General features: G+C 42.2%; 1 protein-coding gene across 3 annotated transcripts in view; it reads right to left on the reverse strand.

Moving 5' to 3' along the window:
* STAMBPL1 (STAM binding protein like 1) overlaps positions 1-22768 on the reverse strand; it is a 58012-nt gene extending 35244 nt beyond the window's left edge. For all 3 annotated transcript variants that reach the window (XR_010747018.1, XM_066349465.1, XM_066349464.1), the window contains exon 1: positions 22640-22768. The gene's annotated coding sequence lies outside the window, so the exon portion shown is untranslated. The remainder of the gene's footprint in view (positions 1-22639) is intronic.
* Between the last annotated feature and the right edge of the window lie 523 nt (positions 22769-23291).

Below are 23291 nucleotides of genomic sequence, written 5' to 3' on the forward strand. Positions count from 1 at the left end.
GTCACACTTTAAGTAATAAAATAATTACTTATCATAACACAATACAATTTTCATCCTGCATGAGGATGAAGTGGGGACACCCTCAGCTCTAACAGCTCATGCCTAGAGGCCGTATGTACCTGGAGCTTCCCGCCCCCACCGCATAGGAGTTGGGAATGCTACGGCATCGTATTTAACCTTTCTGTGTGTTGTGTCTTAATCTATTAAATGGGGGGAAATAACACCTTTCCAGAAGAACTCAACTGGAATATATATCTTAAATGGTTAGCCATGTGAATTCAACAGCAAAAGTGGAGATTCTGGCCCTGGCCGGTTGGCTCAGTGGTAGAGCGTCGGCCTGGCGTGCAGAAGTCCCGGGTTCGATTCCTGGCCAGGGCACACAGGAGAAGCGCCCATCTGCTTCTCCACCCCTCCCCCTCTCCTTCCTCTCTGTCTCTCTCTTCCCCTCCTGCAGCAAGGCTCCATTGGAGCAAAGATGGCCCGGGCGCTGGGGATGGCTCCTTGGCCTCTGCCCCAGGCGCTAGTGTGGCTCTGGTCGTGACATAGCGATGCCCCGGAGGGGCAGAGCATCGCCCCCTGGTGGGCAGAGTGTCGCCCCCTGGTGGGCGTGCCGGGTGGATCCCGGTCGGGTGCATGCGGGAGTCTGTCTGACTGTCTATCCCCGTTTCCAGCTTCAGAAAAATACAAAAAAAAAAAAAAAGTGGAGATTCTGAATAACTAAAATTATATTAAAAATAGAATTTTGTGCTATAACAATTTTTAAAGGAAATATTTCTAAGATACTATTACATTCTTTGAGTAAAATATAAATAATATTTATCTCTTGCATGATTCACATTCTTATACCTGCTAACAGCAATGCTTCCCTGCATTTCTAATTTGTCTTTGTTTAGAAAATCGATTTAAAAGCAACTCTTGGACTTCCGGTCAAGATGGCAGAGTAGGTAAACGTGGTACTCACCTCCTCCCACGACTACTTCAAAATTACAACTAATCTACAGAACAACCATCCGTGAGAGCTACCTGAAGTCCAGCTGAACAAAAACCCTATAACTAAGAATAGACAGCAGAAGCCGCATGGAGAGTGGTGGGAGAAGGGGAGATGTGGAATAGGCTCGTCCCATACCCACATGTGGCAGATAAAAATCAGGAGGAATATCTCTGCTGCAGAGGACCCCCTGAGGAGCCAGGGGTCCCAGCCCCACACAAGGCCCTCAGCCCACAGTTCCAGAGCCAGGAAGAAAAGTTCTCATGACTTCTAGCTGTGAAAACCAGCGGAAATTGTGGTTGAGTGAGATAAAGGGCTGCTGGAACCCCAAGTGTTCCTTTTAAAGGCTTCGAGCCCAGATTTTCTTGCTGCTGGACTCACTTGCTCTAAGCTTGATAGCTGGGCTAGTAGCTTAAAAGGTAGCAGGGACATACGGGGAGCAACTGAACTGTATGACTTTAGAGCAAGGGCTGGAGAGGCACTTTCTCCAGACAGAAGTCACTGTATTTTTGCTGAGCCCTGCCCCAAAAGTGCAGGTGGGCCACATATTTGAGTCTCCGTCAACCTGACTAACACTATTCTTCTGCCCTGGTGATTTTCTGAGACCCTGCCCCACCCAACTTGTGAGCCCACTCAAGCTGCTTCCACAGAGTCTGTCAGTGGACTTTTTCAATAATCTCTCAAATGTCCACAAACCCTAAACAAGCAGCATCTGGTCTTGGCGTGCCCCATACCTCTTGCTAAACAGCTCCAAATCCAGAAATACCGGCAGTCAGCCTCAGTTTGTAGCTTAGCTTCTCCTGAGCACATCCAGGACCTGCACAAGTGACCACCATGTGTAGATCACTTTGTAGCTCATACCAGGTAGCCCTAGACAGGGCACAGAGAGCAGCTGATGTTGGCCTGCACCTCCCAAGAGGCCCCAAGCAAACACGCCTGGTAGCCAGCTTCAGACCATGCCCATGCACCACCCAAGCACTTCAACAAATGACCCACTCGAAGGTCAGATTCAGCAAGCAGCAGAGCCCTGCTAAAGCAAATCCTACTATGTAGTGTCAGCTTCCGCACAACAGCTCCTCCACTATAGTTGTGGCCAGTCTTTACAATGAATCAGCCTGCAGGCCAGTCCCTCTAAGTCAGGGGTCCCCAAACTACGGCCCGCGGGCCGCATGCGGCCCCCTGAGGCTATTTATCTGGCCCCCCGCCACACTTCCGGAAGGGGCACCTCTTTCATTGGTGATCAGTGAGAGGAGCACATTGACCATCTCATTAGCCAAAAGCAGGCCCATAGTTCCCATTGAAATACTGGTCAGTTTGTTGATTTAAATTTACTTGTTCTTTATTTTAAATATTGTATTTGTTCCCATTTTGTTTTTTTACTTTAAAATAAGATATGTGCAGTGTGCATAGGGATTTGTTCATAGTTTTTTTTATAGTCCGGCCCTCCAATGGTCTGAGGGACAGTGAACTGGCCCCCTGTGTAAAAAGTTTGGGGACCCCTGCTCTAAGTCAAGGCTCAACTACAACAGGAAGACACATACAACCCACATAAAGAACATACCTGGAGCACCCAGCTCAGGTGACCAGGGAGACTGTGCCACTGGGCCCCACAGGGCACCTACTACATGAGGTCACTCTACCAAGACCAGAAGATATAACAGCTCTACCTAAACATAGAAACAAACACAGAGAGGTATCCAAAAATGGGGAGACAAAGATACATGTCCTGAATGAAAGTACAAAAGAAATCTCAATAACTACTAAATGAAATGAAGGCAAGCAATCTACCTGATACAAAGTTCAAAACAATGGTTACAAGAATGCTCAAGGAACTTATATACATATACTGCTCACAAAAATTAGGAGATATTTCAAAATGAATACAAAGCATTAAAAAAAAAGAAGCATTTGATTTTTTTTTATTAAACAAGAACATCAGAAAAGCAAATGACAAGGAAAGTTGTTTGATTATGCAAATGAGATACAAACACAATTACTGTGATTGAATCTAAAAAAAATAAACTAATATGCAAAACAGAAACAAACTCATAGATTCAGGGAACATTTTGATAGTTGCCAGATGGGAGGGGGTTTGAGGGAATGGGTGAAAAGGGGGAAAAATTAAAACATGCAAATTGGGCCCTGGCTGGTTGGCTCAGCAGTAGAGCGTCGGCCTGGCGTGCGGGGGACCTGGGTTCGATTCCCAGCCAGGGCACATAGGAGAAGTGCCCATTTGCTTCTCCACCCCCCCCCTCCTTCCTCTCTGTCTCTCTCTTCCCCTCCCGCAGCCAAGGCTCCATTGGAGCAAAGATGGCCCGAGCGCTGGGGATGGCTCTTTGGCCTCTGCCCCAGGCGCTAGAGTGGCTCTGGTTGCGGCAGAGCGACGCCCCGGAGGGGCAGAGCATCGCCCCTGGTGGGCGTGCCGGGTGGATCCCGGTCGGGCGCATGCGGGAGTCTGTCTGACTGTCTCTCCCCGTTTACAGCTTCAGAAAAATACAAAAAAAAAATGTGCAAATTGGTCATTTAAAAATAGTCATAAGCATGTAAAGCACAGCATGGGGAATATAGTCAATAATACTGTAATAACTGTATGGTGTCAGATGGCTCCTAGATTAATCACTTCATGTTATATAAATGTCTAATAACTATATTGTAAAAAAAAGTTTCATTTGTAAAAAACTAAACAAAGCAAATTGATTTCTAGTGACAGAAAGCAAATCAGTATGTTTGGGGATAGAGGGGTGAGGCTGGGAGGGAGGTAGAGAAGTGAGGATAATTACAAAAGAACACTAGGAATCTTTGGGGGATGATGGATATGTTCACTCTCTTAGCTGTGGTGATAGGTGCATATGTACATATATCAAAACTTATCTGGCCTGTCCAGGTGGTGGCCGAGTGGATAGTGTCGACCTGGGATGCTGAGCACCCAGGTTCAAAACCCTAAGGTTGCTGGCTTGAGCACGGGCTCATCCAGCTTGAGCGCAGGCTCGCCAACTTGAGGGTGGGGTTATCAACATGATACAAAGGTCACTGGCTTGAGCCCAAAGGTCGCTAGTTTGAAACACAAGGTCACTGAATTGAACAAGGGGTCACTGGTTCAGCTGGAGCCCCCCAGTCACAGCACATATGAGAAAGCAACCAATGACCAACTAAGTTGCCGCAACTATTAGTTGATACTTATCTCTTCCTTCCTGTCTGTCTATCTCTCTCTCTCTCTCTCTCTCTCTCTTTCACTTAAAAAAACAACAAACCTTATCAAATTGTATACTTTAAATATGCGCAGCTTATTGTATGTCAATTATACCTCAGTTAACATATTTAAAGTTCTCTACTGTAATTACCCCCACACAGCCAGGGACAGATGTGTGGCCCATGCTTGGCCACTGCAACCCTTTCTTCTGTAATGCACCAGGTGGAAGAAACAGCTGAAGGGTTTTTATTTTTTATCGTATTGGCACTGACCACATTGTTCTGCTATTAGACAATGCTTATAGTTTCTTTTTCTTAACGCCTCCACCCTGAGCTACCTTCTTCTCTGCCTGTTTCCAAGCTGTTTCTACAATCTTCTTGTAATTCTGTGGCTCATTATCCTCTCAATAAATTTAGTTTTGATGCTGTTAGACTAAATAAATAAATAAAATTTTACTAAACTTCTCCGACTTCAGTCTTTCCCCTCTTTTAGTCTGTTTTAGATTACTGATAACAGCCCTTAAATGTACTTGCAAAATTAAAGGGTAGATTGGACTGGGACCTAAAGAGATCTCCTAGCAGTAAAATGTATGCTGATTACAGTGTATGTGCTCCATGATTTCTAATTCCACTGCTCAAAAGGCATTTTCCGTATTTTCTTTCTTCTCCACCAAGAGCAAGCTGAGTTCTGGGTAGGTGAGGTATTATTTTAAGACTATGTATCACATTTACTGCAGCAAAACAACTATCATAATAATAACAGGTATACTACTAATAGGCAGCTTTCTTTCCCGGGCTAAGTGCAATGATGTATTAATCCACATGCTCTCAGCCCTCACAAGAGCCCTTATCAAAGAGGAGACAGCAGAGCCTAGAGATTAGACATGCAACCTCAGACCACCTAGGCCCCTGATGGCGAACCTTTTTATAAAAGCCACCCACTTTTGCAGTGCTGGTCAACCTGATCCCTCCCGCCCACCAGTGTGAGTTCCAGCTTTCATGGTGCCCCCCTCCAGTGGAGTAACCATATGGCGCTGCGACTGGCCCACCATGAAAGCTGGGCTTGGTTAGAGTCCCCTGGTCAAGACATATATGACAAGCAATCAATGAACAACTAAAAGTGCCACAACTACAACCTAATTCTTATCTCTCTCCCTTCCTGTCTCTGTCTCGCTAAAATAAATAAATAAATAATAATAATAATAATAATAATAATAAAATAATAAAAGTTAATGGTGAACCCAGACGAAGGTCAAATCCTAGGGCCTGGACAGGAATGATAGGATTTACTGTAGAAATAAAATTTCAAGCCCGACCAGGTGGTGGTGCAGTGGATAGAGCATCGGACTGGGATGCAGAGGACCCAGGTTCAAGATCCCGAGGTCGCCAGCTTGAGTGCAGGCTCATCTGGTTTGAGCAAAAAGCTCACCAGCTTGGACTCAAGGTCACTGGCTCCAGCAAGGGGGTTACTCAGTCTGCTGAAGGCCCGCGGTCAAGGCACATATGAGAAAGCAATCAATGAACAACTAAGGTGTCGCAACGAAAAACTGATGATTGATGCTTCTCATCTTTCTCCATTCCTGTCTGTCTTTCCCTGTCTGTCCCTCTCTCTGACTCTCTCTCTCTGTCTCTGTAAAAAATAAAAATAAAAAATATATAATTTCAATTCAGCATTACAAATACTTAGTTCATAATTGTCTCCCTACCAAAGAGATAAAAGGGCAGCCATTCCCTTTTCACTTGTTTCTTAGGCAGAATGTTTCCATGTCTGTGGACTGACCAATCACCCAGAACATGAAGTTAAGAAACTCAAATGCATAATTATTCTGACAAGACCAAGTTCAATTCAAAATATTTGTTTGCTTTTTATATAAATTCTAAGTTGTGCTATTCAGAAGGCATTTTCTATACTCATAAATGTGCTCATTTAGAATGCTGTTGCATTTTTAATGAGATAATTTAATTAATATGCATCATAAAACATTTGGGAAATAAATTTAGGTGTGAGGAAGAAATTCATATTTGTACACAATTTTGTCATCCTAAATTGAATGGAGCATGTTAATTTTGTTATCCAGCTGTTAAAATACTAAAATTTCCTGGAAATTACATATTATAAAGCTAAGCCACTAAATTCTAGTGTATGTACTTTCCTTTGTATTCCAATTTGCTTTTAAGAAAATAATATCCAGAAGATATCTAATTCAATGAAGCATAATGAGTCAGAAATAAAATTTCAAAATAACATCATTTTCTGGATTGCCAGTGGCCTGAAGCTCAGAGATGAGGTCAGTCCCTGGGCTTTATTAATCAACTTTATTTAATTTTTAATTTTCATAATTTTTCTAAGGACAGTGCTTCAACAAGATGAATTTAGTCCAGCACTGCTACTGAAAAGCAGAAGCTATCCTAGTGAGGAGCCACTGCGCCACTTCACCCGCAGGTGTTGTAAGTACCAAAAACTACAGAATATTAATATTAATATTTTAAGAGGCTTGGAGAACATTTTATTAATTTGGGTTATGGTGTGCAGAGAAATTGTGAGAATAGTCTCTGTACTGTGTGATTGGCATAACCAGGATGGCCCTTGGCATTGTATTGTAAATGCAAAGGGGAGGAAAACATGGATTCCCAGACATTTCACCACACCTGTGGGGAAAGGAGTGAATGGCTAGACAGGTGCAGGGAGAGAAAAGCCAAAATAAACCTTTTCTTATAGCAATGAGCCATTTGCGGGCATTTGTCCCCACGGAAACTACCTCTCCTATGTAAATGCATGTGGTTAACACGTGTGACTCAGGACAGAGAGATGGCGGATAAACACTAGATAATATAGGAATGCCTTTTAATATGTAAAGAGACATCTTTCTACCATTGTGTTGACTTGTAAATTTTGTTTTCTCCAAAATAATGTATGGCTTGCAAATTGAACATGGTCCTATCATGTTAAAGGACATATGACTATAACCAATAGTGATAAAGGGCACCTAATTGCAATTTTTGCTTCTGTACTTCCCACTTGCAAAACTATAAAAACTAGGTAGAACAAAGGGCCGGGGCGCGCTCTCCCTCAGATTTCTGTTGGAGTTGCCGCCACTTGGCCAAGCTAGACAATAAAGCTTTGGTGTGGAGTCCACGGACTTTGTTCGTGTCTTCAATGTTTCGGGTCCCTCCAGATTAGGCTTAACACCTAGAATACCTCTCATTTACTACTCCTCCACCATCCCCCGGCCGCAGGGTCCTAATCAACATGCTCCAGTAGACAGCTACATTCACACTTCCAGTCTTGCCCAGACAATCTCTTCAGTGCAGTGCACAAAAGCAAAACAGCCCATCCATAACCTTCCCCAGCAGTTTACTTTTAATACTTGAACAACCTTTTCACTGCCAAAGTTGTTAGCAATGGCCGTCTGCTGTTCCTCTTCGCTCACCACTTACTCCTTCCTTTTTTTCTTTTTTTAAATTTTATTTATGATTTTTAGATAGAGGAGAGAAAGAAAGAAGAGGGAAGCATCAACTCGCAGCAGTTGCTTCCTGTATGTGCCTTGACCCAGTAGTCCCCAACCCCCGGGCCGCGGACTGGTACCGGTCTGTGGGCCATTTGGTACCAGTCCACAGAGAAAGAATAAATAACTTACATTATTTCCATTTTATTTATATTTAAGTCTGAACGATGTTTTATTTTTAAAAAATGACCAGATTTCCTCTGTTACATCCATCTAAGACTCACTCTTGACGCTTGTCTTATAAGTTTGACAATTATATTTAAAAATACCACAGTTTTTACGCCAGTCGCATAATTTTATTTTGTGCATTTATCCGTCCCACCCTAAAGGCCGGTCCATAAAAATATTTTCTGACACTAAACAGGTCTGTGGCCCAGAAAAGGTTGGGGACCACTGCCCTGACCCAACAAACCCTGGGCCTCAAACCTCCGACCTCAGCATTCCAAGTCGGTTAATTGAAAATATGTGCCCTGGCCGGTTGGCTCAGTGGTGGAGCGTAGGCCTGGCGTGCGGGGGATCCGGGTTCAATTCCCGGCCAGGGCACACAGGAGAAGCACCCATTTCCTTCTCCACCCCCACCCCTCTCCTTCCTCTCTGTCTCTCTCTTCCCCTCCCGCAGCAAAGGCTCCATTGGAGCAAGGATGGCCCGGGCGCTGGGGATGGCTCCTTGGCCTCTGCCCCAGGCGCTAGAGTGGCTCTGGTCACGGCAGAGCGATGCCCCGGAGGGGTAGAGCATCGCCCCCTGGTGGGCAGAGTGTCGCCCTTGGTGGGCGTGCCGGGTGGATCCCGGTCGGGCGCATGCGGGAGTCTGTCTGTCTCTCCCCGTTTCCAGCTTCAAAAAAAAAAAAATGCAAATATACTTATCCCCACTAATTTTAACACCTGAAGATGATTCTTTCTTGAAACAATTATTACTGTGGTGTTTGAAAACAGTGAATTTTCTATTTCCATCCTTCTTTCTACATTGATTAGTTTATTTGAAGTTTTTGTTGGGAGGTTGTTTAATCTTTGTACCAAATTTTAAAATTTGCTGGACCTGTGGAGGTGTAGTGGATAGAGCATTGACCTGGGACACCAAGGTTGCTGGTTCAAATCCCCAGGCTTGTCTGGTCAAGGCACATGCAAGAAGCAACTACTACGAGTTGATGCTTCCCCTTCTTTCCCCCTCCCTTTCTCTCTCTAAAATCAATAAATAAAATCTTTAAAAACTTTTAAAAAGATTTTTAGGCTGTCTGACCTGTGGTAGCACAGTGGATAAAGCATCGACCTGGCCTGTTGAGGTCACTGGTTCGAAACCCTGGGCTTGCCTGGTCAAAGCACACATGGGAGTTGATGCTTCCTGTTCCTCTCCCCCCCTTCACTCTCTCTCTCTCTCTCTATGCCTCCCTCCTCTCTAAAATAAACTTTTCAAAATTAAAAAAAAAAATTTTTAAATATTTGGTTGTCAAATGAATCTATCTTTTATGGTATCTGGGTTTTTATCCTTCTTTAAAAGATCTTCAAACTCACTGATGATTAAAAAAAATACCACCAATCTTTTCTTCTGATAATGTTATGGTTAGATATTTTTAAATAAATATCTTTGATCACGTGGAACCTATCTGTATGTAAGGAGTAACACAAGGATAGTTTCTTTTACCACGAGGCAAAATGGCCCTGAATCTTCTCAATTATTCTTAGCTTCTTATTTAATTCTCTCTCTCTCTCTCTTTCTCTTTTTTTCTTCAAATGAGAGGAGGGGAGATAGTGAGGCAGACTTCTGCATGTACCCCAACCAGTATCCACCCAGCAACCCCTCTCTGGGGCTGATGCTTGAATCTACCTAGTTATTTATTTATTTATTTATTTTGTATTTTTCTGAAGCTGGAAACGGGGAGAGACAGTCAGACAGACTCCCACATGCGCCCGACCGGGATCCACCCAGCACGCCCACCAGAGGGTGATGCTCTGCCCATCCGGGGCGTCGCTCTGCCGAGACCAGAGCCACTCTTGCGCCTGGGGCAGAGGCCAAGGAGCCATCCCCAGTGCCCGGGCCATCTTTGCTCCAATGGAGCCTTGGCTGCGGGAGGGGAAGAGAGAGACAGAGAGGAAGGAGGGGGTGGGGTGGAGAAGCAAATGGGCGCTTCTCCTATGTACCCTGGCTGGGAATCGAACCCGGGTCCCCCGCACGCCAGGCCAACGCTCTACCGCTGAGCCAACCGGCCAGGGCCATCTACCTAGCTATTTTTAGTGCCTGAAGCCAATGCCTGAATCAACTGAGCTATCCTCAGTGCCTCGGGCCAACACTCGAACCAATCAAACCACTGGCTGTGGGAGAGGAAGAGTGAGAGAAGTGGAAGACAGAGGCGGAGAGAAGCAGATGGTCACTTCTCTTGTGCCCTCAATGGGTTTACACCAAGCCAACACTCTATCCACTGAGCCAACCAACCAGGGCCCTATTTATTTATTTATTTATTTATTTTTTATTTATTTTTTTATTTTTTTACAGGGATAGAGAGAGGGATAGATAGGGACAGACAGACAGGAATGGAGAGAGATGAGAAGCATCAATCATCAGTTTTTCATTGCGACACCTTAGTTGTTCATTGATTGCCTTCTCATATGTGCCTTGACCACGGGCCTTCAGCAGACCGAGGAACCCCTTGCTCAAGCCAGCGACCTCGAGTCCAAGCTGGTGAGCTGTTTGCTTATGCCAGATGAGCCCATGCTCAAGCTGGAGACCTCGAGGTCTCGAACCTGGGTCCTTTCACATCCCAGTCCGACGCTCTATCCACTGCGCTATCGCCTGGTCAGGCAACCAGGGCCCTATTTAATTCTCAATTCTGCCCATTTAGGTAATCTGCCCCAACTAGGCACTTAGTACATATTTATTAAATTGAAATAATCTCTTTCCATTATGTCCCTATAAAGTTGAAAAAACAGTGATGGGTAAAGTTACAGAAAGAAGAGGAATTGGCAACCAGTGAGGAGGCAAGTATGCAACCAGGGACGAACTAAGAGTGGTAAAAAGAATGAAGAATAAATAGTTATTGGGGAGAGTGTGAGGTAAAAACAACATAGTATTTGGAAGTTAAATGAGCATACTGGGATACAGGAGCAAAAGTCAACAAAGATGTTGTAAATGCTGTCATCTAAAGTAATTGAAGATAATAATGCTTCTGACTTCGAGAGGGAAAACTTCTCATCCATTTCAAAGAATGGTACCAACATTGAGCCAATTACACAGAACACTAGCCAGACCGGAAGTACCCACCCTGTGTCTGCTCCCTCCCTCAACTCCACGTCCAATCTACTTCTGATACCTGTGGATTCACCCTAAAATCTCTCTCAAATCTGCATTTGCTCACCATCTTTCCTTGCTGCAAGTGGCCCTGTGTTGTTTCTCTTTGCCACCCTTTTCTCTGCCTGCTTTGCTAGAATAGCCTTCTAATTGGTCTGTTTTCCAGCATGCTCCCCTTTGATTATTCTACATATAACAGGTATGTCATTTAGCTATTGTCTTTGCTTCCTTAAAAAGTCTTTAATAGCTTTCCATCACCGTTAATACTACATATCCTTAACAGGTCCTACAAAGCTGGGTCTGACCCAGCTGCCAACTCACCAGCCTGCTTTTGTCCCCCCTCCTGCAGTTCTGAGATGCACCATTCGAGGTCCATACTAATGGCCCTAACCTTCATTTCACTCTTGTACTTTCCTCTGCATCTTTCCAGCATTCGCTTAAGCATCTTTTCCCCAGGCAAGAATTTATTTTTTTAATTTATTGATTGATTTGAGAGAAAGAGAAAGGGAGAGAGAGAAACATCAATCTGTCTCTGTATGTGCCCTGACCGAGAATCGAACCCACAACCCTTGCATATCAGAATGATGTTCTAACCAACCAAGCTATCCGGCCAGGGCACGGCAGATATTTTTAACCACCTTTAGATTTGGTTACAATCTGAATTATATATTCATGCAGAAACATCAGACACACTCACTGAAAGATTTTCTACGACACAATTGTCCAATGCTCTTTTAAAAAGTGTCAAAATGATGAAAGACAGAAAAGCTGAGGAACTGTTTCAGATTAAAAGAGACAAAGGATACATGACAACTAAATGCATGTGTGATCCTGGATGGGATCTTAGACCAAAAGAAAGACATTAATGAAATATGAAAAGAGCTGTAGATTAGACAACAATACTGTAACAATATTAATTTCTTGATTTTGATAACCACTGTGATTATGTAAGGTGTTAATATTTTGGAGAAATCGGTAAAGGATATACAGAAATTCTGTATACTATTTTTGCAATATTTTGAAGTCTGAAATTATTTTAAAACAATAAAATTTTTAAATGTTCAATTAGTACCTTAAAATCTCTTCAATCAGTAAAAGGACAACAAAAGGAAAAACTTTTGCAACACTTGAAATAGCTAAGCTATTATTTCTGAATTATACAAAGCATTTTGCGGAACAGTAAGAAAAAGGTTAAGAGGTGAATAAAAATGGGAAATGGAATGAACAACTGATAAGATAGCTAAGTAACGTGAAAAAATGTTTAATTTCACTAGTAATTAAGAAATGACAAATTTGAAGAAGATTCTTTCATTTACTTGATTGATAAGATTTACATTAATCATACTCAATATTGATGAGAACCGGAAGAAAAATAGGGAATTTTTTAAATACGTATTTAAAAAATATACCATGTTAACCAAGCAATTCCAATTCTAAGATTTCCCCATAGACTATCTTGCCCAAATAATTCTTTCTCGCCCTCCTCCCTCACCCCCATTGCAGCACAGTTTAAAAATACTAACATTTTGAAAATGAAATTAAATAGCCATCAAAAGAGGACTATTTAAAATAAAAAAATTTCTGTAGTGAAGCCGTAAGACTTACATCTATATGCACTAAACCAAGAAGTTGTTCAAGTGATAGCATTAAGTGGGGGAAAAAAGCAAGTTGTAGAATAATATATAAAGTATGACTCCATCCTTGTAATACTATAATACATATGTAGTTAATACACATTGGCATTTGTAAGAAAATAATCTGAACAAGACATACTGAATTTTTCTCAGCTATTCTCTTAAAAATGGAATCATGAAGGATTTCACATTCAATTCATTTATTTCTGTACAATTTGTTGTAAGTGTGCGTCACTTCATAATCAAACAAATTACATTTTTTAAAGCCTGTAAGTTTTGAGGAGGCAGCTCCAGATGTGAATTCTAGCTCTGCCCACATCTGTGTTTCCAGTTGTGTGAATTTTGATAAAATACTGAGTCTGTTTCTCCAGTCTAAAGTGAGAATAACTGATGTCCTCTTTGCTTTGCAATACTATTAAGGTAGTTGTAGTTGTAGATAACTTATTCAAGGGTTTTCTAATCCAGGGCTGGTCTGGCCAGATGGCCGAGCTGGGTGGCCTTCGTGTCTACACACCATACATGCAGTTACAGGAAGTAGAAATGTAATGGCTACAACCTGGAACACAGAGCTACAGAACCCTGCTTCACAAACCCTTCAAGGTTAGTTCTACCAATTTTAAGGCTCCAGCTGCCCACTCTTGTTCCCCCCAGCCTTTATGTTGACAGCCCAGTTGGCTTTGCCCATCTGTTTCTTTAACCACTGATCTGGACCAGTGCCATAAGTCCCTAGCTCAGGTGTACCGCTTGTTTACATCAGGTTAGTCCTCTGCTCAGAAAGGCACAGTGCTAATAGAGTGCCTACAAGAAGAGGTCTAAATACCCTCACCAGCCCTTCAGAACATACGTCTGTTCCTGTATGTGCCCTGACTGGGGACCGAACCTGCACCCTCCACGGTTTGGGACGATGCTCTAACCAACCGAGCCATGCAGCCAGGGCACTTCCTTTCATAGAAACTCCAAGGCAGCTTTGAGGTGTATGTTATTCATGAAAGTGTCTATGGAAACCAGGAGGAAAAATGCAGAAAACGTAAAAACGGAAGCACAAATCTGAATATAAAATTAGATTTACCTCTTAAGTAGGTTTTTCTCAATGTGCTTTAACTGACTGCCTGCATCAAAATCTCTCAAGAAGGTTGTTAAAATGAAGGTTCCCAGGCCTCACCCATATTGACTGACTAATCACCTAGGGCAGCAGGATAGAAGACATCTTAGACTAGTCTGAGAAGCACTGCCCTGGTTACATTTCTAAGTTTTTCAATAACATACTTGCCCCCCAAAAAATAACCTTTATGTTATACAAATGTGATGTTCATTTACATTTATTTCAAAACATACATTTTAATTTCTCAAATTATTTATTAATTGGGAAAATCAAATTCCACACCGACTAATGATCCCAACTGATTTTCATCTTTTTTTTTTTTAAAGGTGATTTATTTATTTTTTTTCTTTTCTTTTTTTGTATTCCTCTGAAGCTGGAAACGGGAAGAGACAGCCAGACAGACTCCCGCATGCGCCCGACCGGGATCCACCCGGCACGCCCACCAGGGGCGACGCTCTGTCCACCAGGGGGCGATGCTCTGCCCCTCTGGGGCATCGCTCCGCAGCTACCAGAGCCACCCCAGCGCCCAGGGCAGAGGCCAAGGAGCCATCCCCAGCGCCCAGGCCATCCCCGCTCCAATGAAGCCTCGGCTGCGGGAGGGGAAGAGAGAGACAGAGAGGAAGGAGGGGGGGTGGAGAAGCAAATGGGCGCCTCTCCTATGCGCCCTGGCCGGGAACCGTACCCGGGTCCCCCGCACGCCAGGCCGACGCCCCACCGCTGAGCCAACCGGCCAGGGCCGGATTTTCATCTTTTTATTTATTTTTCTTAAAGTACTACATTGATTCAATAAGCAGTTTCTCTGCCCCACTGAACAAAATCACAAACATATGAAGGACTTCCTCCTTTCAAATCTCATTCCATCTACCATGTCCATTTGTGCTTCCTCTTAAAGGAAACTTATCTTGTGGAACAGTTTATAAACCAACATTTCAAGGACAAAACAGGTTGGAAAAAGAACTAGAATCCATCACAAGACTGAAGCATGAATCCATAGGCATGAAGGGCTTGCTCTGTTTCTTCTCAGTGGTTGAAACACATATTTCCAGTGTTAAAAACTATGCCTCCAGTCTGACTGGCGGTGGTGCAGTGGAAGGAGCATTGACCTGGAACACTGAGACCGCTGGTTCAAAACCCTGGGCTTGCTCAGTCAAGGCACATAAAACAAGCAATCAATGGACAACTAAAGTGAAGCAGCTATACTTCTCGCTCTCACCTCCTCTCTCTGTAAAATCAATAAATAAAATCTTTAAAACAAACATCAACAAATTATATATATATGTGTGTATGTATATATATATATATATATATATATATATACACATACACACACACATATATATGGTCTACCGGAAAGTTCTGTCCGTTTCAATCACAACAAGTTTCAACACGTAAGCACATGTTTATTTGGCACATGTGTGCCTCTCTATTTTTATCACTTAATGTATACATATTGATGTAGCAAATTAACTAAAATGAAGTTGATTCACGTTAGTCTTATGTGTGAAGTGATAGTGTACCCATGGCTACTGATAAAGTTCATTTACACCACTGTAATTTTTATGAATTTCAACAAGGAAGAAATGCTACAGAGCATGTCTGTTGCATCCACCATATTCCCCAGACTTAGCACCCTCCGACTATCACTTGTTTTTGTCCTTACAAAAATTTTTGAAGGGCAAAAAATTCAAAAATGAAGAAGATATCAAACAAGCACTGGTTCCATTTTTCGCATCAAAAGATAAAACATTTTTCAAAAATGGTATATAGAAATTGCCCTCACGCTGGCAAGAAATCATTAATAATAATGGCAATTATATTATTTAATAGAGTTTATTGACGGTAAGAAAAATTTGTATTTTGTTTTATTCCAAAAACGGACAGAACTTTCTGGTAGAATATATATATATATATATATATATATATATCTCCAGCAACAAGATAAATACTGTCACAGGGTCCTTCCTTAGTTGAGCTGAATTTAACCAAGATCATCCCTACTGAGTGTAATTTTCCTTCTGCCTTTAATTAAAAGGTGCACACTTGCCCCAGCCATTCAAGCTGGAAATGTAACACTTTCAAAAAGGACTCACACCGGAATTTCTTTCTGAACACAGGAAAAGGCAAAACAGGCACCCCAAGCCAGGGGGAATTAAAAATGAGTCATCACTAACTTCCTGTTTCCAAATTCACCCGGTCATCAAATCAAACGAACAAAATGAGTAATTTGCGATGGGTTCCTGCACAGTTACCTCTTGGATGTATCTTCACTGAATCTGTGCTTCAGTCACTATGATGCCACTGAAACATAAGTACAACAAAAGTTTAAAAAGCAAAACACCAACTTCACCAAAACCTACCTTCTGTTATCCTTAACAAAGTTTTAACTCCCTAAATTTAAAAAACATTTCCTTTAAAATGAATTGAACTTTAAAATAATGATGTATAATTTACACAAAAGAGTAAATCAAAGGATGCACATGATTTTTTTTTTTTTTTTTTTTTTAGATTTTATTCATTTTTAGAGAAAGAGAAGAGAGAGAGAGAAGGGAGGAGCAGGAAACATCAACTCCCATATGTGCCTTGACCAGGCATGCCCGGGGTTTTGAACTGGCAACCTCAGCATTCCCGTTCAGTGCTTTATCCATTGCGCCATCACAGGTCAGGCAACACACTATGTTTTTGAAGATGAGATTTGAAATTTTTCTTCAACTAAATAGTCATGATTTACCAATGAACTTTATACAGTACTAAGAAAAGCTTTTGCCTCCTTAAAAAATACAATACTAATTACAGATTTCTGCAAGTTATTTATGAGAACAAGCTATTATATAAGGACTGGTGCAACGTTAAAATATTAAAATCAGTGATGGCATATTCCATCCTAATGAAACTCTGGGAGAATTAAGAATTCTGTATTCTTATTTGCTATAGTAGTCTTCCCACCTATAATTAAAATCTGGCCCTTATAATTAGACATAATTACTTCCACAAGTCAAAGAACAGCTGAAATTCACTTTGCAGTCAATCTATAAAATATTCCAAATACAAAATAGTTATAAAATGTCATCATAACTCCACCATCAGTCATGAATGGAAGATATATGAGCTTCCAGGAGTGTGGAGAGGATTGGATGGCATAAAACTTTTCAGAATACTGGTATCTGCCCAATAATTTAATGTACACATACTCATTTGTAACATCGCTTATATCCAATGATTCTTTATATACGGTATAGTCTGTCTCTGTAATACAATGTACTATATAGTATACATAGTATATATAATATATATTATACAATATATACATATATGTATATAATGTATATCTAATATAGTGCATATAACATCTACATTGCATAAATACATTATATATTATATAATTAGATAATATTACATTACACATTATTTATATAATGCATAATATGAGCTATATATTATACACAATGTTAAGGAGACATATCCTCTCTATCTCCAGCAAATAATCACTGGATATAAGGAGAGATGTTAGCCTGACCAGGCGGCAATGCTGTGGATACAGTGTCAGCCTGGGATGCAGAGGACTCAGGTTCGAAACCCCTAGGTTGCCAGCTTGAGCGTGGGCTCACCAGCTTGAGCATGGGGTCACTGGCTTGAGTGTGGGATCGTAGACATGACCCCATAGTCTCTGGCTTTAACCCAAAGGTCACTGGCTTGAAGCCCAGGGTCGCTGGCTTGAGCCCAAGGTCACTGGCTTGAGCAAGGGCTCACTTGTTCTGCTGGATCCCCCGGTGAAGGCACATATGAGAAAGCAATCAATGAACAACTCAGGTGCCACAATGAAGAACTGATGCTTCCCATCTCTCTCTCTTCCTGCCTGCCTGTCCCTATCTTTCCTTCTCTCTGTTTCTCTGGCTTAAAAAAAAAAGGGGGAGAGATGTTACAAATGAATATGTACTGCATATGTCAACTGTTAAACAAAAACAAAAAGTAACCAATTTTAAAGCAAATGTAAAAACACAAATTGGAATTATTTTAAATAAAAAACTTAAATAAAAAATACCACTTACAAAATACCAAAGCATCAAGTAAAAAGAGCAAAAATTTTGTACAACAATCTGGCAAGAATTCTATATTGGAGATGGCATATGCTACAATGGAGATAATTAGAACCCTGAATCCCCCTGAGAACAGGCTTCCACTTTTTTCCCCTCCAGTCAGTATTCCCAGCATCCGCATGCAGTATAGGGGACAGGGATGGATACAAGTCAGGAAGCAGGCATTGGAGCCAAACTGTCTGACTCCCAGCTCTATCACTTACCAAGCTATGACCCTGAGCAATTTATCTAGTATCTTTGTAGCTCAAAAAAAAATTTTTTTTTGTTTTAGAGAGTGAGAGAGAGACAAGCAGGGACAGACAAGAAGGAAGAGAGAGGTTGACAAGCATCAACTTAGAGTTGTAGCACCTTAGCTGCTCATTAATTATTTTCTCATATGTGCCTTGGGGGGGGGGTCTAGCCGAGACAGTGACCCCTTGCTCAAGACAGCAATCTTGAGCCTCAAACCAGCAACCATGGGGTCAGGTCTATGATCCCACACTCAAGCAGGTAACCCTGTGCTCAAGCCAGTGACCTCAGGGTTTTGAACCTGGGTCCTCAGCATCCTAGGCTGACACTCTATCCACTGAGTCACTGCCTGGTCAGGCTGTGGCCCAATTTTTTAATCTGCACAATGGTACCTATTACATCAAGTTGTTTTATGAATTAATAATAACAATTACAGCAAACACATAGCATTTAACTTTTTGCCAAACACTTATACCTATTTTCCATTTAACCCTCTTCCAAGCTTTATGAGATAGAAATTAACATCCCACTTAAAAGATGAGGAAACCGAGGCCTAGAAAAGTTAGTAACTTGACCAAGGACACACAATTAGTAAATGGCAAAAAGAATTCACGTTCCTACCTATGGCATCATCCTTGTTCAGGCTTTGTACACTGCCGGACATATATAGCACGTGTTCAGTAACTAATATTTATTACTAATAGTTGTCCAATGTTTGCAAGATTCTGAGGTTACACCCGGGCTCAGCAGAAACGAGTGCTGTGACCAACAAGCGACATTCCATGGATGTGGAATACATGAATGATCATGCTTTGCCATTGGTTTACTATCCCTCTTCCACATAAAAGAGGGAATTCTGATGTCTAACTGCCTTAAGTTTTCCCTTCTCGATTTAAGCATTTGCATTAAAAGTCTGGCTATCATTCTATGATACCAGATTACCACCTCCCCACCCAACTGCCAAAGTGCTGCTCCAAAAGATGCTTTCATCACTCAATCCTTTCAAGGAACCTACCTTGAACTGGCTACCTACTGAATCAAAATTCCACCCTTTGGCTTTTCAAGAGCCCTAATAAGACATGGAAGGAATATGCCCTGAACTCTCTCGTTCAAGTACCCACAAATCTCATAAATACCTGATAAGAACGTTTCATTATGCAGAGAATATCAGTACCTGTATTACTTCAAAACAGTGATAAGAAATATTTATTTAGTTAGTTAGTTATTTTGGACATAGCCCATTAGAGAAAAAATTAATGTTTAAGGATCTCATTTGATTTTTATTCAGAATAAAGCAAGCTTGACTGAGGGACATAAACAGAAGAATGCCCGACAGAAAGTCTCATTATTAATATGCATGAGAATGTTAATATCCAGGCAAACTGCAAAACTGCAAACAGCTTTCTAACCTTCAGTCCTGAAATTAGGTCATAAATCATAGGGCAAACTTCTAATGTCTGGGAATCAAAAGTCAGAACTGTTAAAAGAAAAAAAAAAGAGAAAGGAAGAAAAGAAAACGAAGGCATAAATTCAAGATCATGCAATGCGTCCATTTCCAAGATGACCTTGAAAGAGCCAAGTAAAACATAGGAATATCTGGTGCTTATATAAAGGAGCTACTTTTAATGAACACAAGTTACTAAGTAACCACCAGTCTAAATTAGTCTCTGTGCCAGCCACATCAATGGGAAAACATAACATGAATTTAATTTAAAATTTAGAAAGAAAACCTAACACCATGTGCTTTAAAGACTGAACCATTTGCCAAAGGTTGAATTAGCTTTTCCGCTTAACACGAGGGGGTGATGGATTGTACTAGAAGTTCATCTGATTTGCTTAGAAATGCACATAATTTCTAACAAAAGGCTCATCCAGATGTAGCTACATCCAGATTATTCCTGAGTTGAACATTCTGATGTCAACTCAGGATTTTTGAATGTACACACTCACACATTCCGCAGGGCAATTCACATGTTCATGGAGCTGGAATAAACAAGTCAACAGGTACCAATAGTGCTTTCTTTGTTTTTGTTTTATTTTGAAAGGACTGTTATTATTCCTTCACAGAGGAAGTTGATTTTATTAGCTGAATATATCAGTGGTCTTCAATTTGATGCAAGGTTTGGTGATTCATATAAATAATCATTAAAATAATCAATACTAGAAGATGTAATGTAGTTAAGTTGGAAAGTAAAGATATTCTAGAATTGTTTTTCACTTAACAAATATTTATTGAGCATCTGTGGTCCATTAGCTTGAAGGGACAGAAAGCTGACTAATATTTTCAGGGATGACTATGAGTCATTTCTTGTAGTATCATTTAAGGTTACTTATAAATCTTTCACAGGGTTAAGGAAAAAATTCCTCGCATTAGACATAATCACAAATCCAGTGGATTAAAATGTGTCTAATTTGTAAATGTATCCTCCAGGCTGGCACCTGGCATTTCCTGGGTAACATCTATATGTTTGTTTGTTTTTTTAACCCCTGATATTTTGAGTAAGAATTAGCAGACTTTTCTTCTCCGTAAAAAGCTACCTTACCCTGGGTTAATGCTGTAAGTAGGCTTGGAAGGAGTCTTTGAAGGAGGATGTATGATCAAACTGGTTTAGTTAAGTCCTGGGTGCTAAAAGTAAAAAGAGGTAGATATTATTAACAATTCTTTAACTATATATTTTTATCAGTTCTTCTCAGGAGCCACACCCAGAAACAGTCTTCTTTTCAGTAGCAAACCTCTTTCCTGAGGGATAGTGCTCCCCCCAGTTTCCCTCTCCAAGCCCCTCCCCGGCCATCAGTCCAAGGAAACGGCAAAAGCAAGCAAGAAACTGGCCCTAAACGCCACAATATGGGGAAAACATTAGGATTCTCTGCCTGATCATTAAATGGTATTTGTTTTATAAGAATACAGTATTAAGCCTGACCTGTGGTGGCACAGCGGAAGAGTGTTGACCTGGGGCCCTGAGGTCACCGGTTTGAAACCCCAAGGCACATACAAAAAGCAACTACTGTGAGATGATGCTTCCCACTCCTCCCCCCCCTCCCTCCCTCCCTCTCTCTCTCTCTCTCTCCCCTCTCTAAAATAATAAACAAAATATTTTTTTTAAAGTCATCTTTAAGAAAAATAGTATTAAAAAAGTGTTTTGTTTTTTTTAATTCCCAAGAATCAGCTGATACATAAATTTCAGCTGCGATTCCCAAGTGGCCAACAATGAGCGGGGTATATGCTTGAACAGAAAAGCAGCAGCCAGTTCATTTTCCAAGAAGATTCTAATAACATTTCATGCTTTTGAATGAAGGAGCTGTAATGGAGCCAATGGTAAACAAGAGTCTATTTCTCAAAGACATTAACTTGAATTTTAAAAAATTTTACATTTATAGCTACAAAATGCCTACTATAATACAGTTATAGTACATTCTTGAAATTCAATTGAGCCTGTATCCCTCTAACGTAAGATTGTCCACTGAAATAAGGTCTGGAAAAAAAAATAAAACCCAGTGGCTTATTAATCTCTATAAAACAGTCACAGAAAAGTACCAACAAAACCTCCACACAGGAAGTAAAAAATTCAGGTGTAATTTGTCTGCTGGAACAAATCTGCCATATTGACTTGACGGGGCCATGAATCATGAAATCATCAACCAGCATCTTATTAATTATAATTTTGCTAACTCCCTAAAGCCTAGAGCTTCATTTTCTTCTCGGTGATTAGCAGGATGTTTGGAAAGCAGTTTACTCACTGGAGCTTACTTTCAAAAATGTCTGTTTTACTTACTAACAAACACTGATTTCCAGAAAGCCACCCGACTCCCAAACCCCCTCAAACACTTTCTTTTTTTTTTTTCAATCCTCTACATCAGGTCCTGTTTCTTCAATCACTTATTACATATGTATTTTTAAATTTTTTTAAATTAAATGTATTGGGGTAACTAACATTGGTTAATAAAATTATATAGGTTTTGTCATTTGTTTTAAATTTCAGTACTTATAGCGCCTTAGGCTATTGGACATCAGCAGTGTGAGTTGTTTTAGAGAGTTCTGGAAAATTATATTCTAGTGACATTACACTTTGCATTTCATTGGAAGACATTCAGTTAAGGCTTAAATGACTCAGGTGAGGGAAAATGTCTTAAGGCCGCTCATAAACCGCACAAAAGTAGATAGACATCCTCTAGAGAGGCACGCCACATGTCCTGTTTTTCCAATCCTCGCCACTCCCTTCACACCACACACCTCCAAAGAGTGCGGTGGTCTCTTCCCATGCCGACACCATCTCCAAGTCGGACCCAGAAACATGCGTCTAGGTCACCGCCAGAGTCCCGCCCTGCCACCAGCAGCCCTAGCTTCCTGCCTTCCCGACCAAGGTGAAACGAGCCCCTAGGGGCCGGCGGGGGGCGCACATCGGCCTCACAGGCGGAGGCGGCCGGTCAGAGGACTTGAAGGAAGTGAACAGCCAGCAAAAACCATTTTCTTCAGGCGGAACAAACCCGAGACCCGACGCCGCCAGCGGAAAAGAGACGGACGACGCGCCACGCCACCGAGCACACGGACCCTGCGTGCACACCCGCCTGCACCGGTGCGCGCTCACACTCACGCAGACACACGCGCGCGCCTACTCACCAGCAACCCCTGATGTCTGGAGCCCGCGTGGGTCGGCGACTGCAGCGGCTGCCCCCGCGCCTGCCGTGTGGCCTTGGCATCCGTGTGGCCTCTGCAGCCCGGGCCGCGCCGGCTTTTGCTAGAAGACAGAGCAACCGGGCGCTGTGGCACCCAGCGTGGAGGCGCCGGCTCGCTCGCCTCCGGCCGTGCCGCCTCCCCTCCTCTGAGGACGGATGGAGCTTGCTAGTTCCACTCGCTCCAGCTGCGTGCGTTGCTCTCTCCGTCCTCCCCTTCGCTCCCGTGGCTCTCCCAGCGCCGGGGCGATCAGCGTCCTCGCAGACCCCCGCGCAGGCCGGCAGATCCCCGCTGCCGACGCCGCAGGAACAGAAATTGTCACTGCGATGGTCCCGGCCTCCCCTGCCCCGGCCCCTGGGTGCCGCCTCCGCCTCTGCCTCCGCCCCCTCTTCCGCGGCTGCGGCCTCCCGCACTCTGCAGAAAAAGCTGGCAGGTAGAAGCAGGTTCCTGCGGTTGCCCAAAGCGAGCGTCAACGATTGAGTTCGACTTTCTCATCTGAAACCCCGCGCGTCCCCTCCTCAGCCTGGAACCACCTGGACTCCCATTTTACTCAATTCGCCGAAGTGGACGGGAATTGGTGCCTTTGAAGACTGGAGTG

The sequence above is a fragment of the Saccopteryx leptura genome, chromosome 9, assembly GCF_036850995.1.
Source record: "Saccopteryx leptura isolate mSacLep1 chromosome 9, mSacLep1_pri_phased_curated, whole genome shotgun sequence".
Classification (NCBI taxonomy): Eukaryota; Metazoa; Chordata; class Mammalia; order Chiroptera; family Emballonuridae; genus Saccopteryx; species Saccopteryx leptura.